The sequence below is a fragment of the Mytilus edulis genome, chromosome 4 (assembly GCF_963676685.1).
Source record: "Mytilus edulis chromosome 4, xbMytEdul2.2, whole genome shotgun sequence".
In the NCBI taxonomy this organism is placed as follows: domain Eukaryota; kingdom Metazoa; phylum Mollusca; class Bivalvia; order Mytilida; family Mytilidae; genus Mytilus; species Mytilus edulis.
In genome coordinates, this window is record NC_092347.1 from 55866505 (window position 1) to 55884949 (window position 18445).

The following is an 18445-nucleotide window of genomic DNA, read 5'->3' on the forward strand; positions in this document are numbered from 1 at the left end:
ATTTGTTGTGGTATGAAAGTGTTACTGTTGTAATTAACATTTACTGTTACAATGTTAATTCAAACAGAATAAACAAACGAGTGAAAAATGTTGAACATGTACAATGAAAGATAGTTTCAGAAATCAATTAAGCCAGATAAGCCTTATAAATTTTGGTCTAATTTTTAACATAATTGAATGACCATTTACACTCAGGACCGAGTCATCAGTAGGCATTACAGATGTCTTAATACAACCTAGCATCATTTTGCTAGTAGCGCACTGGTGGTAAGCGGATGGTCGTAACTAAAAGTTACGACCATCCGGAGATGGGAGACAACTCTAGGAATAAGTTTTTCTTTTCATATTTTCGTGCAGTAAAAGGTTCATTTGAGCCTTGTGCTTGTCTCATATACACTTATCGTGAGTGCGTTGATATTGAAACCAAATTTGATAGACAAAATCATTCCAATTTTCGTAAAATAGTCATTCAAAAGTTGGAGCATGATGGTCGTAACTTTAAATGTGTGATGGTCGTAAATTCAACTATAATATTTTGGATGATGGTCGTAACTTTGAAAGATGACCGTAACTCGAGTATTTAGACAAACTTTTATTAATGTAGTTTAAAAGTAAAAGTTATAAACTCAGATGTTATATATGATTTGTTACAAACAATATTATTTGTTACTATGATAATGGTATGCAGAAATTGAGCTAGAGAATTATTAAACACACACAGTTCTGATGTATTTCAAACGCTCATCATTTAGGAGCAACAGTGAAAACTTATCAACTCGCATTAAGCCCAAAAGTATGTTAGGGTTGAGTATTAATATTTTTTTACTGTACGTTAAGGCATAAAATTATTAAATGCACGTGTGTTCCCTCATATTTTTTTTTTATTTTTATTTTCGACTTTTTTTTTATCTGCAATCATGTCGGCAGATGAAATTATTAAACGTACAATTCTGAACAATCATCTTTAACTTTTAATCAGCTATTGCAGTTCTTATAAACTATAGGCCTTCAAATATTCGACTTTTGGTGGTTCATGGGGAAAATAAATCCACAAATACACTTCGGAGTCCTGGGTTGAGTTCAATAACGTAGCAGCTACGTATAGTGCTACGTAGATTTTGACTATTGAACGTGTAGCTATAGACTAGTTGCTACATAGATATTGATAGCAGCTACGTAGCCGCTACGATATTGAACTCAACCCAGGATTTTTTAACATGCTGTCTATTGTTTATCGATTACATAACGGTTATATATTGCGGTATATCATTGATTTTAGTTCTAAGTATTGGTATGGAATGGAAACTGAATCCATTGTGTCGCAATAAAAATTGTATTAACCTCGAAAGTAGGAATATTGTTGATATATATTTTACACTGCTAGACGCGCTGACTTTAAGAGTAAAATAAAATACTAGTTTGAAGCCAAACTTAGGCTTGTAACCAGGATAATATGTCAGAGACTTAGGTAGAACTAAATGTACTGCGGCAACTATCACATACAACCCCAACGGTATGCAAATTGAACATTATGTGTATGTTATATGTTTATATTGTATGAATGGCTACACGCTACTCATGGACTTCGTAATGGACATAACTGTCCACCTTATTATAAGCTTGATTTCACCAAATAACAATATGACTTCTAAAAAATCAAGGCTAAAATTAAAGCATATTTACATGTATCTATACTATTAAACGAGAAGACCTCATTTTGTGTGTCACTTCTCTTCCTTCCACAATAAATCAATGATCATGCCTCTGTGTCCTATAGGTAACATGCATAGTCGCATTTGTCATTCATTCTTATGATTATTCAGATTGAGTTATTTTGGGAGAAAAACGACAAAAAAGGAGTCCGGATATGATTCCGTTATTAGACTGAATTTTAGTCATAGATAAGTCTTCCGGTTTGAAACATGCACAAATACAATCAATCGTTTGATAGATAACAAAAATGGAAAATAAATAAGCCAATCAGAGCGCTCTCAATATCATGGTGTTTAGATCGCAAGAACCACAACTATTATACCTCCTTATAGAGGACACTTATTTTTCGCGTTTATCTACATGGAAACTACGATTATACTACTTCAATATATAAAGAGACTCTCTGTATTCTGTCTACTGTTTTCTTTGAAATGTTAACGTTTACTATCTAAGGGGTCATACCAGTTGCATATATATTAAAATAAGTAAAACATGTGACACAAGTACAACCAATCGTATGATAGATAACAAAAATGAAAAATAAATAAGCCATTCCGAGCGTTGTCCATATCATGGTGTTTACGGATCGCAAGAACCACAATTATTATAACTCCTTAGAGAGAATTATTTTCGGCGTTTATCTACATGTAAACTACGATTATACTACTTTAATATATAGCTAGAGACTCTCTGTATTCTGTCAGGGACTTTCTATGTTAGTATAGAAAGTCCCTGATTCTGTCGACTGTTTTCTTTGAAATGTTTACTATTTAAGGGGTCATATCACTTGCATATATATTAATAAGTAAAACATGCTCAACTTCATCTAAAACTACCTCGACCAAAAACTTTAACCTGAAGCAGGACATATAGACGGACGGACGGACGGACGGACGACCGACAGAACGAACGCACGGATGCACAGACTAGAAAACATAATGCCCATTAATGGGGCATACAAATTTATGATTGAAAGGGAAAATAGTGATTTGGGAAAAATGAAAGTAAGGTAAAGATAAGAGGGAGGCAGGACCTTTTTCGGGGCGTCGGGGTCGGGTGTTTTTAAGCTCGGGATTTGGGGATTCAATTTGATCCTTACGAAATCCGGGAATATATTTTTCGATTTCTGGATTTCGGGATATGAATTTCTTTAAATTCTGCATCTCGGGATTTCATGATTTTAAGCCCGAGATTTTGGGATCAGGACCCCACCGACCACCTAAGTCGGTCTTAGTCATTTATACATGATTCATATCCTACCATTGGTATGTTAATAAGGCTATCAAAAGAAAAGGCACTGATGGATTGTCCTAGAAGCATATATTATTAGGCTAATAATGGTCTATATATAAGCAGTTACATTTATTTCATGTTTGAAACGGTGCAAATTTTTTATTTGATTTGACTTTTACCAAAAGAAGCATTGTAGCAAAGGAGAAGAACAATTGTGGTCTGAGGCCAGAAACACGAAAATAATTGAATTTAACAGAAAGGAAACAAATATCGGACTTTGGAAAAAGGGAGAGGGCTTTTGATACCTTTTATGAAATTCTCCATACATAATATCTTTTACAAAAAATCATCCTACAACAGTTCTCTAGCTGTATATGCCCGCGATTTCGCGGGTGCGTTCTAGTGTTCTTTAACTCAGGTACGGACCTGCGAATTCGCGGGAATGGTCTAGTCTAGATAACGACCTTCATAACCTATCAATATTAACTTTTAGATTATTTTGACTCCTTACTGATGCTCTTTCGACCTAATTTAAAAAAATAAAAAAAAAAAATTAAACTAGTAGATACATCCTCAAAAAGTTTTTACAATTGTTATATTAAAATTTTGAAAATTTGCATGGAGTTATGTCCCTTTTTTTAGTTCATTTGTGAAATTCTAAATTTATTGTCAAGTGAGACTTGCTATTTTATTGTGTAAAATCTGTAGCACTTTGATTACTGATTTCAAGAAATAAACATCTATATTTACTAGAACTTTCTCTTGTTTTACACCAGGCGCTAAAAGTCATCAGACGCAGCACAGAAAGTCAGTACGACACAATGTTTATCTTTAACAAAGATGCAAAATCTAAAGAAGAAAAAAAACCAAGATACTGTAATTTCATGTTTTATTAAAAATGCCTTTCCTTAAAATCATTTATTTTATAATTAAAAATGATTTGATACATTTCGTGCTTTTTATTTCTAACTAAGAATTATCATAACCAAGGCTGTGTTTCTTGTTTTAAAATGAATTCTCCACTTTTGAGAAATTTACATTGTTAATGAATTTAATCGCTTACATTAATTCAACTATTTGCCTCTGGTTAGTTTTATACATTATATTTTCAGTATATGACTGTCATTTCAGTTTGTATTGTTTCGTTCGATTCGTTCCAATTTTCTTCCGTTTCGCACTTTACAGGTACCCCGCTCTTCACTCCTTTAGATTTTATCATTGGTGAAAACAACTTCACAATATATTATATAATATATTCATATAATAAAAGACACGTTAAAAACTCTTGACTTGCCTTGTCCGGTACAAAACATTTTAAAAATTTGGAATTTTAAACCAATTTGAAACTTTAATCAAAATTCCCCCAAACTAATATTTGAAAACTTTTTTTAAAATTTTAATTGATAAGTGTTTCACGGATTGAAATTGCTTTATTTTACGTTGTATGTAAAAAATTTAAAAAAAAATCTTCAGAAATACATCATATAATATATGTATACAATAAAAGACACGTTTAAAACTCTTAACTTGCCTTATTCAGTCTAATTTAAAACAGAGTTACGACCATCACAAATTTTCGTTACGACCATCCTCAACATTTTAGTTTTTTTAGTTACGACCATCATGCTCGAATTTTTGAATGACTATTTTACGAAAATTGGAATGTTTTAATGCATCAAATTTGCTTTCAATATCACCGAACCACCGAATAGTATGTATGAGACAAGCGGTTTGACTCAAATGAACCTTTTACTGCACGAAAATCGAAAAAGAAAAACTTATCCCTAGAGTTGTCTCCCATCTCCGGATGGTCGTAACTTTTAGTCACGACCATCCGCTTACCACCAGTGGTAGCGGGAGTAGCATTGTTGTGTAATTTTTTTTTAATTTTTTTTTAAATTTGTTCAATGGACAAATAATGTTTGGTTCAAACAAAAAATAAAATGCTTTTATCTCCCTGCTACTTACATTGTACGTAGAAATGATAATACGAGAAATCCTTGTACATGAGAGTTGTCTGTCAAATCTTTATTTCACAACGAATGAATTGCATAACAATGAACCGAGCTCAAAGCAAAGCAATTTAATAATACACTTAGACAGAGAGCTTAATCCAGTGATATACTTTATACTACAGGTCCTTCATGAACATCCATCAACCAGAACCTTATCTCAATAACATGCCATACTACATGGTTGGATCAAAAGTCCTGAAAAAGACATGATTTTTTTTATTATCGTATTTAAAGTATATATGCACAGTGGGATTTCCAGTGACACTAGAACAATAGAAAAATCACTCTTCTTATGAAAGAGATAGAAAAGGTAGAAAAAAAAGGAGAGACAATTTACGCATAAAAACCGATATGCATAGGAATGAATATCTCTTAAAACACAAAACCATTATATAAAATTTATACAACCACTATAAATAAAGTATATGCTAAAGCTAAATTTGTTAATATATGAATTTTTAATTGCCAAACATGCTGTTAATTGAACAATCTATTGTTCAACATAGGGGTGTGTAAAAAACTGCCAGATTTGACTGCATATTTTTCTTTTTTGAGATGGGGCAAGGGGGTCCCAATAACAGCATAACAGCAAATTGATTTGGCTTATAACAGATAACAAGGAATTAAAATGGACAAAAACAGATAACAGTAAATGAAATATTAAAATAAGTCAGGTCCTGGACTGATTGAAAGATTATGTCTCCATCATATGAAAATCAAGCACAATCCCTTCCGTTGCTGAATTTTTTCATTAATTGTAACTCGTAACAAAACAGAAACATGCCAGCAATAAGTGGTGCGCAGTTATTCCCCATTGGAATTCTGATAGCTTGACATAGTTCTTTTGTTTGTTATTACTAAAAAATGACCTGAAAGAGTTTGAATATATATATTTGCATTCTGAATTTTTTTTAAATGCACGTTCAATGCATGAGGTGTGGGATTTTTTTTCTTTTAATAAGACTACGAGACACAGTGGTATATAGGGTAGAAAAATCAAAAGCACAAATTATAAGCATGCAATTTATCAAGTACTTCAAAATAATAATGTAGCCTTCGTAGATCAGCGGAATATAACGACTGAATTATTCGGGTTACGATGACATTTAACACTTCGACATTTCACACATCGACAATTCACGAATCGACAAGTCACATGTTACAAGTTACAAAACATCAATATACAAAAAGACAATTTACCAAGAATTTTGAAATCTACAAGTTACAAATTGACAATTAATAAATGAAGAATGTTGAATTTTGATACAAAGATACAAGTTACAAATTGACAATTTACGAATGAAGCTTGATGAAATTGCACAGTTACAAGTAACAAACTGACAATTAACCGATTAAGAATGTTGAAACTACAAAGGTTCAAGTTATAAATTGACAATTTACGAATTAAGCATTATGAATTTCACAGTAACAAGTAACAAATTAACAATTTACGAATTAACAATTTAGAAATTACCCAGTGGCAATTTACGAATTGACAAGTTACGAATTAAGAATTTTGACCCCGTTGGCTTTCCATATATTCTGACCTCGAGTTGTTTCTCTTTTGTTTCTTTTTTGAGTGACTGTCCTATTATAAACTTTGACCTTTACAAAAAGCTAAGGATTGTCTACCAAATGAATAGATTCCTTAACTTTGTAATATATTTAGCCTTTTAACTTTTTTCATTCGATCGTCACTGATGTTTTTTGTAGACTTAACTCGTGTCTGGCATACATCGTTTTAATTCTGGTATCTTTTTATATCTACATGTACATACCTTTTTATATAAATTTGTTATTTTGAAAGTGTGTACAGGTATTCATAAACTTCTGAATTCTGAATTAAGAAATTCTTCGGCAAAGCTAAGTTTCCCTTTAGAATGTTTGAATTGATTTAGGTAAAATCAAGAAATCCTTAAAATTTCAGATGTTTTATGAGACCAAAATAATTCTCTTCATAAGAGGTCCCAATCAATTGCATGCCACAGGTTTCACCGCATACAATATCTGCCATGAGTAAAGACAGCTTCAAATACGAGAAACAAAATATAAAGATATGATAGAAAATAAATGCAATCACACCTCCAGATTATAAGGCAAACTGAGTGCATAGATTTATATTGCGATAGGTTTGTGCAATTTGCATAAGTCATCCGGTTAGTAGAAATTATGATTTGCCAAAGGGTTATAATCGGAAAAATTATGTACATTCCCAAGTAATAAATAAAATAGTCGAGCTTTAAAATAATTATTCAAATAGAATCTGTAAATATATACTTTCAACTGGCTTCTTCCATTCACAGTCAATTATTTCAATTCAAAAGCAAACACAAATTCAGCAACGATCTTTTGATGACCCGGCAGTCAGCGGTCTTAGGTTCATGTATTGCTTTTTTTTTTTTTTTAAGAAAGCAACTTGTCTTATATATAATCATTATGAATAGTAGAACACACCCGTGATATCGCGGATCCGTGACTGAATTAAAGTATATAACTATGTGTAAGCCTTATTTTAGTATTGGTTTTGTCATCTGCTAAAGTCTGATAAGATACACAGTTTTCTCTGCTTTCAAACTCTTTCTGTGTGAACCCGTCGACCTGGAGCTTATCAATTATTGGTAATATTAATTATTTGGAAAACAAAAGGTCCTGGAATGGAGTACTTTTTAATCAACAGCATTGTCCTATATTAGTTATAATAAAGTTGAATTCTTTGATTCGCTGTTTTACGTCATGCCCGTTAACAAATTGAAAACTGTACCTATAATACGCCTTGTTTTAAGTCTAGATTTTTAGTAACTTCATCTTCGCTAGCCAATGGTTACGATCCACTCCCGCTCTCTTCAACCTTGGCGGATTGAGATAAAATTTCGGAGACACAAGATTAGGATTTTTATTGGTTGCAGTCAAAACTCGCTGCATCCAATCAAAAAGCGCCTATAACATGATCACGTGTAAACGTAGAAAGTGTTTGTAAACAATTACCACGTGTTTATTGTGCAACAAGTCTTTACATCCCTAAAAATACGAATATTTAGTGACAACTTGAATGTTTTTAATCAACCAATAGAAGTTCCTGTGTATGTTTCATGCACAAATGCATGAATGTTGACGTATATTTTCATTTCCGGCTTTACCAAGTGTGTAGAATCTAGACACTACCGTGTTTTTACCTCCAAGTTGAAGAGTTCAAGTTCTACCATTGGTCAATAATAATGTATTCGGAATGGGCGTGATTTTTATCTTCCGATAGATGGCGCAACATTGTTATCACAAATCTTGGCTCAATCCGCCAAGGGTGAAGAGAGCGGGGGTGGATCGTAACCCTTGGCTAGCGAAGATGTGTTAACTTAGAAAGTCTTACTGATTAAAGTACTACAATAGGGAACAATTGAATTTAGTAGTGTCAACCCTGTGATTATGACCCGTGTATACAACAAAATCCTAAATACACCGTTTGGTGGTGCGCCTGTCAGATGCGGAATGTATAAATAAGATAATAGGTAACAGGTGAATATACTATTGGTATCGGTATCGGATTCGACCGAACTTGTTAATTATTGGCAATATTAATTATGTGGAAAACAAAAGGGTCTGAAGTGGTGTAATTTTTAATCTACACCATTGTCCTATATTAGCTATACATTTTATATAAAGTTGAATTCTTTGATTTTTTGTTTTTACCTGATGACGGCTGACAAATTGGACCTCGTTATCGACTCCTAGGAGTCGATATTAAGAATTGAACGATGGACATTTAGTGCGTGAATTTTTCTTGCTACCTGATTGGAAGATATTACGAGACGTGAATAATCAAAATTTATTGATTGGTTAGGACAATCCAAACCTAGTTAATGACCTTCAATCCCGTAGAGTATCGGAATTGTCCTCTCTATTTTAGCAATTAGATTTTGCATGGTCATTAATCATGCATATTCATGATATTGATACACAGGTAACTTTTATCTATAAATAGTCGAATCTTCTGCAGTTTCGTAAACAACAACGTTAAATGATATATACTACTTCATAACGTGTGCCCTCACGTGTGCCCTCACGTGTGTGGTAAAATTTGTTGATTGATGCACGTGGCTATTCTAGTAAATGAATTAATCTACAAAGCGAGAGCACTTTCCATTTTCATCAGCTAAGAGTCGATTAGCCCTTTTGGAAAGGCTAATGCTTGTTATTTTAGTATTATAGATATTATGTCTGGAGAATTTCATAAAAGGTATCAAAAGCCCTCTCCCTTTTTTTTAAAGTGCGTAATTATTTGTATCCTTTCTGTTAAATTCAACTATTTTCGTGTTTCTACATGGCCTCAGACCACATTGTTCTTCACCTTTGCTACAATGCATTTTTTTTGTAAAAGTCGAATTAAATTAAAAAATTTCACCGCTTCAAACATGAAATAAATGTAACTGCTTACAGACCATTATTATTCTAATAAAATATGCTTCTGGGACAATCCATCAGTGTTTTTTCTTCTTTTGAGAGCCCTACTTACATGCCAATGGTAGGATTTGAATCTTGTATAAATAAATAAGGCTAATTTGAGGGGTGGTCGGAGGGGGTCCTGACGTTCTGAAAAAGGTCCTGCCTCCCTCTATTCTCTACCCTTCTTTTATTTTGGCTAAATCACTACTTTCACTTTCAACAAAGAATTTATATGCCCCATTTATGAGCATGATGTTTTGATAGTCTATGCGTCCGTTCGTCCGTTCTTTTATCCGTCCGTCTCACGGTCCCGCTCCGTGTTGAAGGCCGCACCTTGACAAATAATGGTTTACTTTATAAATTTTTATTTGGATTGAGAGTTGTCTCATTGGCAATACAATACAATAATAATTCTGTTTTAAATCCTAGGGTTTGTAGGAACAGCGTGAGTAACGTTAGTGGTTAAGATGGAAAATATGTTGACCCCCTTTAGTATTAGTTGTATTCAGTATACTTTGGAACAACACCTTTGCAATATAAGGCAAACCTTTACGTTATAATGCAAATCTTTGCGATATAACGCAAACCTAACGCAAATCTTTGTGAAACTTGTGTGAACTTGAGCGAGAGTACAAACATGGGATTCAGATATAGAATAATACGAACATTTAATTTCAACTGTACGCTTATTCACTTATCCATCTAATGTTAAAATAGTATCTTGGAGAACTAAAGCTACAAATTTTTGGTAGTTGTTCTTTTTTTTAAATTTACCCCATATGATACCAAAACATGTATGGTTAGCTGGACCGTTCGAGTATTCTCATACGGTCCGACCGTACGCGTATGGTCGGACCGTACGAGTATACGTATACGGTCCAAATACTCGTATGGTCTGGAACATATATACTAGTAGTAACATGGATATCGTTTTTGGGGGCCTTTATAGTTTGCTGTTCGGTGTGAGCCAATGCTCCGTGTTGAAGACCGTACTGTGGCCTATGATGGATTTCTTTTAGAATGAAATTCAAAACAGTGTAGCTGTGGCCATTGATTGACACATTAAAATCATCCATTGACTGGGACAATTTAGGTGAACGTTTGTATGTAACGACCAATGCTCACTATGTACTTTTTAAAGACACTTAAACTATGGGGTCACCAAAGGTTCTCAACACCTATATAAAGTAATTCGAAAAATTAATCAGAAATAACACGATATTTTGATTTATATCAATTATATAAATCAAAACACAAAGGTTATTCCTGATTAATTTTTCGAATTATTTTATAATTAAAGGCGTTAAGAAACCTTTGGTAACCCCACAGTTTAAATGTCTATCGTAGGTACGTCGTGAACAGTGGTCGTTACAGACAAACGTTCACGTAAATTGTCCCAGTCAATGGATGATTTTAATGTGTCAATCAATGGCCACAGCTACACTGTTTTGAATTTCATTCTACTAATAGTCCGCATTTATAAGTTTTGCGTTATATCGCAAGTTTTGGGTTATAACACATAACAGAAATGTTTGTGTTATAACGCAACAGTTTGCCTTATTTCGCAATGATTTGCGTTATAACGCAACGGTTTGCGTTATATCGCAAATGTTAGCGTTCTAGCGCAAAAGTTTGCCTTATTTCGTAAAGGTTCGCGTTAAAACGCAAAAGGTATAATAATAATAATAATAATAATAATAATAATAATAATAATAATAATAATAATAATAATAATAATAATAATAATAATAATGATAATAATAATAATAATAATAATAATAATAATAATAATAATAATAATAATAATAATAATAATAATAATAATAATATCTAATTTAGAGAGAGTTACTTATTTGGATTACACCAATTTTCAATAAGGCTCTCTTAATACAATAATAATTACATTAAAAATAAACAATACATCAATAATAATGATAAATAAAGATTATATACAATTTAAAATACAATTAACAGTTATGATATGGCATTACAGTACAAATATGATGGTAATGTTAAAAGTACATAGATTTGTATTTATGTTTAAATTCTGATACTGTATTTGATTTTTTAATTGAATTAGGAAGAGCATTCCACACTTTTGGACCAGTGTACGAGAAACTAGACTTATACAACTCTGTATTTGGTTTTGGAATTATAAAATTATCTGAGGCTGAAAATCTCGTATTATATTTTTGGTTTGCAGAAGCTGATAAAATAAGACTGGACATATATTATGGAGCTAAGCCATGTTTTGACTAATTCATAAGTAATGATTTGCGATATAGTATTCTTTGTGTGATTGGCACAATGTTACATTCGTGAAATAATTCTCTTGAAGGTTTAGTGTAATCATGTTCGTCTAAAATTATTCTTGCTGCCTTTTTTTGCAGTTTTAGTAAACTATTTAATAGAAAGTTATAACAGTTTCCCCATATTGAACAACAATAATCTAAGTGAGGTAAAACGTAAGCGTTATAGTACATTTGTCTAGCTTTGCGATTTAAATTTTTCTTTATCCTTTTTATTGAAGCTAAAGAAGAGTTAACTTTTTTGATTATATAATCGATATGAGAAGACCAAGATAGAGATGCATCAATAAAAACACCTAGAACCTTTTCACATGTACTTTCTATAATTTGTTGTCCATTTAAAGCAAGATTAATGTTTTCATTTGGAAAAATATCTTGTTAAACCGTATTAAGTTTTTGACTGACGCAACTTTTGATTTGTCCAATGACTGATATGGTGCTATCATCAGCAAATAAATCGGTGTTATGATAAGGATTAGACAAAGGAAGATCATTAATAAAAGTTAAAAACAACACCGGTCCTAATACGGATCCTTGGTACACCCGTTTTTTGTTTTTGTACGTCTGATAATGTATTTGAAATAGATACTTTCTGATATCGATACTTTCTGATATCTGTCAGCCAAATATGATGTAAACCAACGTAATGAAGTATAAGCTAATTTGTATTTGTTTAATTTTTGAATAAGCAGTTCATGATTGAGAAGATCAAAGGCTTTTGCTAGATCTAGAAACACTGCTCCGACAAGATCGCCATCATCAATGGCGTTAAGCCACTTATCTATTAAAGCTGTTAACGCAGTTTGACAAGAATGATTTGCACGAAAGCCTGACTGCATTCTATACAATAACTGGTATTTATTAAGATATTTTACTAAGTGTGTTTTCACATGTTTTTGAAGGATTTTAGAAATGAGTGGTAAAATTACAATTGGTCTGTAACTACTGAAAACATCTTGTGTTGAGCCTTTTTTCTTATAAACTGGTATGACTTTTGCAAGTTTAAAGGAAGATGGACAAATACATTTTTGATACTTAAATTAGAAATATGACAAAGTGGTAGTGAAATAGCATGAGAAGACATCTTTAAAAATTTTGCACTTATGGTATCAACCTGTTGCTTTTGTTTCATCTAGTGCTTTAAGTTGTAAACACACAAAATCATAACTCATAAGTGGTATAGAAAAATTCACGTTATCTGGTACATGACCCGATATAAAATCATCAAGTTTTTTACAACAACTACTAGAATTGTTGATGTTTTGATCTATATTAAGATTATCTGTGATATTTGTGAAATAAGCATAAAAAACATCAGCAATGCCTTTTGGTTCTAAAATTTCCTTTCTGTTACAATCACTTATGATTTTTATACTGGTATGATTGTCGGTACCGTTGGCAGTATGTAGGTGCTTCCATAATTTACTGCTATTGCCCTTTTTGTGTTCTATGATATTGGTATAATAATTTTGTTTAGAGTTTTCGATGAGATATTTGACTTTATTTCTCCAGAGTCTATAACTATATATATCCTTTTTCTAATGATAAAAATTACGTTTTCTCATGCTATCTAGAATTTCATCATTCATCCACTCATTTTGATACAAACGTTTTACTCTCTTTTTAATGAGTGGAGCATGATGATTTAATACTTCAGTAAAAATGTTTAAAAAAAGACAACAGTGCTTCTTCGGGGTCATCGATTTCTAATACACAATTAAATGAACACTGTGATATGTGATTGATAAAATCATTTTCATTAAAATGTTTAGTAGATCTGAACGTAATATATTCATGAATTTTCTTTTTCGATTTTAACCCTCTTTTGTGAGAAATGCATACTGGATTATGGTCACTGATAGAATACTTCGGAACATAAAATGAATATTATCTGGTTCATTGCTATAAATATGGTCTACCAAAGTGGAAGATGTTTGTGCGACTCGAGTGGGAACATAGACTAATTGAGACAAGTTTAAAAAAAATTTCAAATGTGACCATTTAGCTGGATTTTTTCTCGACGCCAAATTAATATTAAAGTCACCCAAAATAATCATTTTCTTATCTTCAATATTGACATTTGTTAACATTAATTCAAAGTTTGTAATTTACTCTGCATTACTATTTTATAGGTTTTTGATGAACAAAAATAATTTCGATCCACATTGATTCTTTATCATCATTTTCTAAATCATATCGTCCTATTGTGGTTAACATGTTAGAAATATAAATTAAAAACCCACCGCCAGATTTTCCAATTCTGTCTTTTCTGTTTGTATCATAACCCTTACTCTATTTCTTAATTTTGGACAGAATCTGACAAAAATGTTTCACTTAAACACAGCACATCTGTGTTTGATTTTGATAGCAAATATTTAATTTCAGAAAACTTTGTCAATATATGATTTATGTTTAACTTGTGACATATATTAAGTGGCTTGTGTGTGGAAATATAAAAGACATAAAAGGGTTTGAAAATGGAGATGATTTGGAATTAGATAATAGAATATGTGTTGCAGTACATAAAAACAAAATAATAATACTGACAAGATTTCCTAAAATAGAATTACATCTTCTGGTAGTAGAAAAGTTATTGGTTAAATTCTTTACCTCCAGTACGTTTGACTGAACACATTTTGTTGTTGAGTTGTTGAGTTGTTGTGTTGTTGAATGGTATAAATCTCCTCCCTGTTGACCTCACCGATTGAAAATTTGATTGAGTTTCTGATGTACAATTTGAGAATTCAAACAAAGTGAACACGCACGAGATAGTGTTGTGGCTTAAAACTTTGGCACCAGCAACATCTGTGTGAACATGGTCTGCAAATAAAGTAAGATTGGGCTGGTCTCCATATAGAAAGTCCAAAGAATTGTCCAAAATTTCCACATGTTGTTCCTGTAGAGAGAATAGATGATTGTTGACATTGTAAATTGTACGACTAGCTTGATAATTGGTTGGCCTTGGTAGAATTGAGGAAATTACCAGCTTAGTTCTTGGTAAGCTTTGCCCGACTGTACAAATCAAATTTTTGAAGTCGTCCATAATAGCAAATATTTGGGTCATGTTTGCGTTAAACGCAAAGGTTTGCCTTATCTCGCAATGGTTTGCGTTATATGTCCATAGTACACGGATGCCCCACTCGCACTATCATTTTCTATGTTTAGTGGACCCCGAAATTGGGGTAAAAACTCTAATTTGGCATTTAAATTCGAAAGATCATATCATAGGGAACATGTATACTAAGTTTCAAATTGATTGGACTTCAACTTCATCAAAAACTACCTTGACCAAAAACTTTATACCGAAATTCGCACTATCATTTTCTATGTTCAGTGAACCGTGAAATTGGAGTTAAAACTCTAATTTGGCATTAAAATTAGAAAGATCATATCATATCATACTAAGTTTCAAGCCGATTGGACTTCAACTTCATCAAAAACTACCTTGACCAAAAACTTTAACCTGAACGAACGAACGAACGAACGGACGGACGAACGGAAGGACGGACGGGCGCACAGACCAGAAAACATAATGCCCCTCTACTATCGTAGGTGGGGCATAAAAACCCTGCAAACTGATTTCTGTAAAATCACTAACTCAGGGGTAGCAACCCATCATTATAATATTGATTTTCGACTTATCTGGTCATTCCTTATGGGACATACATGTACACGTGTAAATAACAGTATTGATTAACAGATTATAACATTACTTTGGTAAACATAATTTCTGCGTTATTTCATTTGAATATTTCTGTCCGTTGTGCTACAAAATATGTCTCAGTAAGAATATTTAGAAAATAGTTTAAGGGGAATAACTAGATATATAGAAATTATCGTTTTACATTTCGGTGCCTTAAACACGTCTGTTCAGTATGGTGGTTCAACGTATACTGTGCGTAGAAAAATGGACGAATCCAATTTGAGGGGTGTTGCAATTTTATATTTTTTTATTATTCCATTGGTTAACATTGAAATATTAATTACATATCAGTTATCAAACATCGAAATAATTATATTTATGAACATATACTGAAAGTATACCTCATACTATTTGTTTTTAATCTGATTTACATTGCTATATACCCCTACGATTACATGGTTTAGTCATGTAGTATTTAAACCCGATAGCGGATCACATTCCCACACTGACCGTGCGAGGGCTGAAAGGCCAGTCAAGGTCGTTAAACACCACCACATATATATATACATTCCCACACTATCGGGTTTAAATACTACATGACTAAACCATGTAATCGTAGGGGTATATAGCAATGTAAATCAGATTAAAAACAAATAGTATGAGGTATACTTTCAGTATATGTTCATAAATATAATTAAGTATTTAAACCCGATAGCGGATCACATTCCCACATCCGACCGTGCGAGGGCTGAAAGGCCAGTCAAGGTCGTTAAACACCACCACATATACATTCCCACACTGATTTACCGACCGTGCGAGGGCTGTATAGCCAGTCAAGGTCGTTAAACACCACCACATATATACATTCCCACACCGACCGTGCAAGGGCTGTTTAGCCAGTCAAGGTCGTTAAAAACTTCCATTTGTTGCATTCCCACATTGAGGCGCTGTCTTCCTGCGGATAGTTGTTCCAGTGTACTAGCACTATAAAGTCCTGCAACTACGGTAGGCTAGCACAAAGCAGTCAAAATTTACATACACCCTTTGGTTTTATATTTATTTTATTTTATTTTATTTTACCTATCATTTTTTTTTTAGTACATACAAAACATCTCACTAATTATTTTTGCAAAACTCACATACACAAATTTAGGCCTATTTCGGTTTATACAAAATATTTGGCATATAAATTCACATACACAATTTGGCATATCAAAATTATCCGCTCTTTACTTGGCTGCTGGTGTACCAGGACAACGTTGCTGCCGTTCACCGCTGTTTGCTTGGCCTAGCTTTCCTCCTGTTCCTACTTCTGGTGGCACCATGTTTATTAAATATTTATTAACTTATGTTTTATTTATTTTTATTTTTTATTAAACAAAATTATCTTTATATTATTTTATTATATTTATTTTTATATTCTTTTCTTTTCTTTATTTAATTACTTATTCATAAATTTTTATTCATTTATTTATTCAAATTTTTGTTTATTTTAAATTTTTATTAAACTTATTATCATACTAAATTATGTCAATTACCACATGGTAAAAATTAAATTATTTAATGCCCAAAAAGGCGCAAGCCAGGGCCGACCGTGCAAGGGCTGTATAGCCAGTCAAGGTCGTTAAAAACTTCCATTTGTTGCATTCCCGACCGTGCGAGGGCTGAAAAGCCAGTCAAGGTCGTTAAACACTTCCATATATATACATTTCAGACACTGGCTGTATAGCCAGTCAAGGTCGTTAAAAACTTCCATATATATATACATTTCAGACACATTCTAACACAGTTAACGAGCAGGATCTACGACAGTTGTATCAAGGTAAGTGTTTATGGTCATCATATTATATATTTATACAAATATTTTGAAGAAAAAAAAAAGGTCATAACATCATAAAAAGATAAACATCATTTTTTGTAATAATAGTAAACTTTGTAAGTCTGAGGCCTTCCTACGCATGAACTAGGTGTACCAGTTTAGGGCGATATCATAGCTATAACGGAAAGGAAAGCAATATGATATGTCCCCGCTATGACTGGGAAATCCTTTCCGACTAACAGTTCATGTGGACCCTTTGGGGTGCCAGCTCTGTTTCTGGTGACAGAAATTTGAATGGGGCGTGGAAAATCTTGAAACGCCAGTTTCTTAATCAGATTATCAAAACAAACTAGCATCAGTTTCAAACAGATTTATTTATTAAAGATACATTGTATTAAATATGAACAACATAATGTATAAATAATTATAAATCTTTAACGTCACTAGCTTTCACCCAAGAATTGAATTTTACAGGCCAATTCAACCATTTTACAAAATATTGTTTGCTGCAAATACGCTGCAGGTCTGCTGCAAACAATTTACCATGCAAATGAGTGTTTGCTGCAGACCTGCTGCAAACATTTATATGCAAATGAGTGTTTGCGACAGACCTGCTGCAAACATTTTTTTGCAAATTAATTTTTCTCCTGCGTGTTTGCAGCAGACCTGCTGCGTGTTTGCTGCAAACAATTATATTCAAATTATTTTTTCTGCTGCGTGTTTGCTGCAAACTTGCAGGAACTACATAAATGATTTTACAATATTAACCAATTAATTAAGTCATGTTGTGTATACACATCACATTATCTTTATTACACAGTAAATTATGAAAAGTTTGGTTACACATACGTACATACAATAATTCGAATAATTTATCATTCGCATAATTATCATATCAAAGGTTTATTCCTTTAAAAAATAATTTAAAGATTTCTTTTTGTTCAAGTACGTGCTAAAATGAATTGCATGCATATTTAAAATACGAAAAAAGGTTTATTTGAAATTTATTTTGTGCATATATGTATATACTGCTTTTTAATCTTTATTTTGTGCATATATACTGCTTTTTAATTAATATTTTCACATAATATAACAACACAATATTTTAAAATAAGTTATAATCTCCAAACATTCTTGAGTGTACTGTATAGTTGTTACATGTTTGAAAATGTTTTTTTCAAAACTTCATGCAGAACAGCTTCCAATTGCTTTTGAGCATTTCCATATGCTCAAGCCAATAGGTGTTTCGGATAAGCGAGAATTCTGACTGAATAAG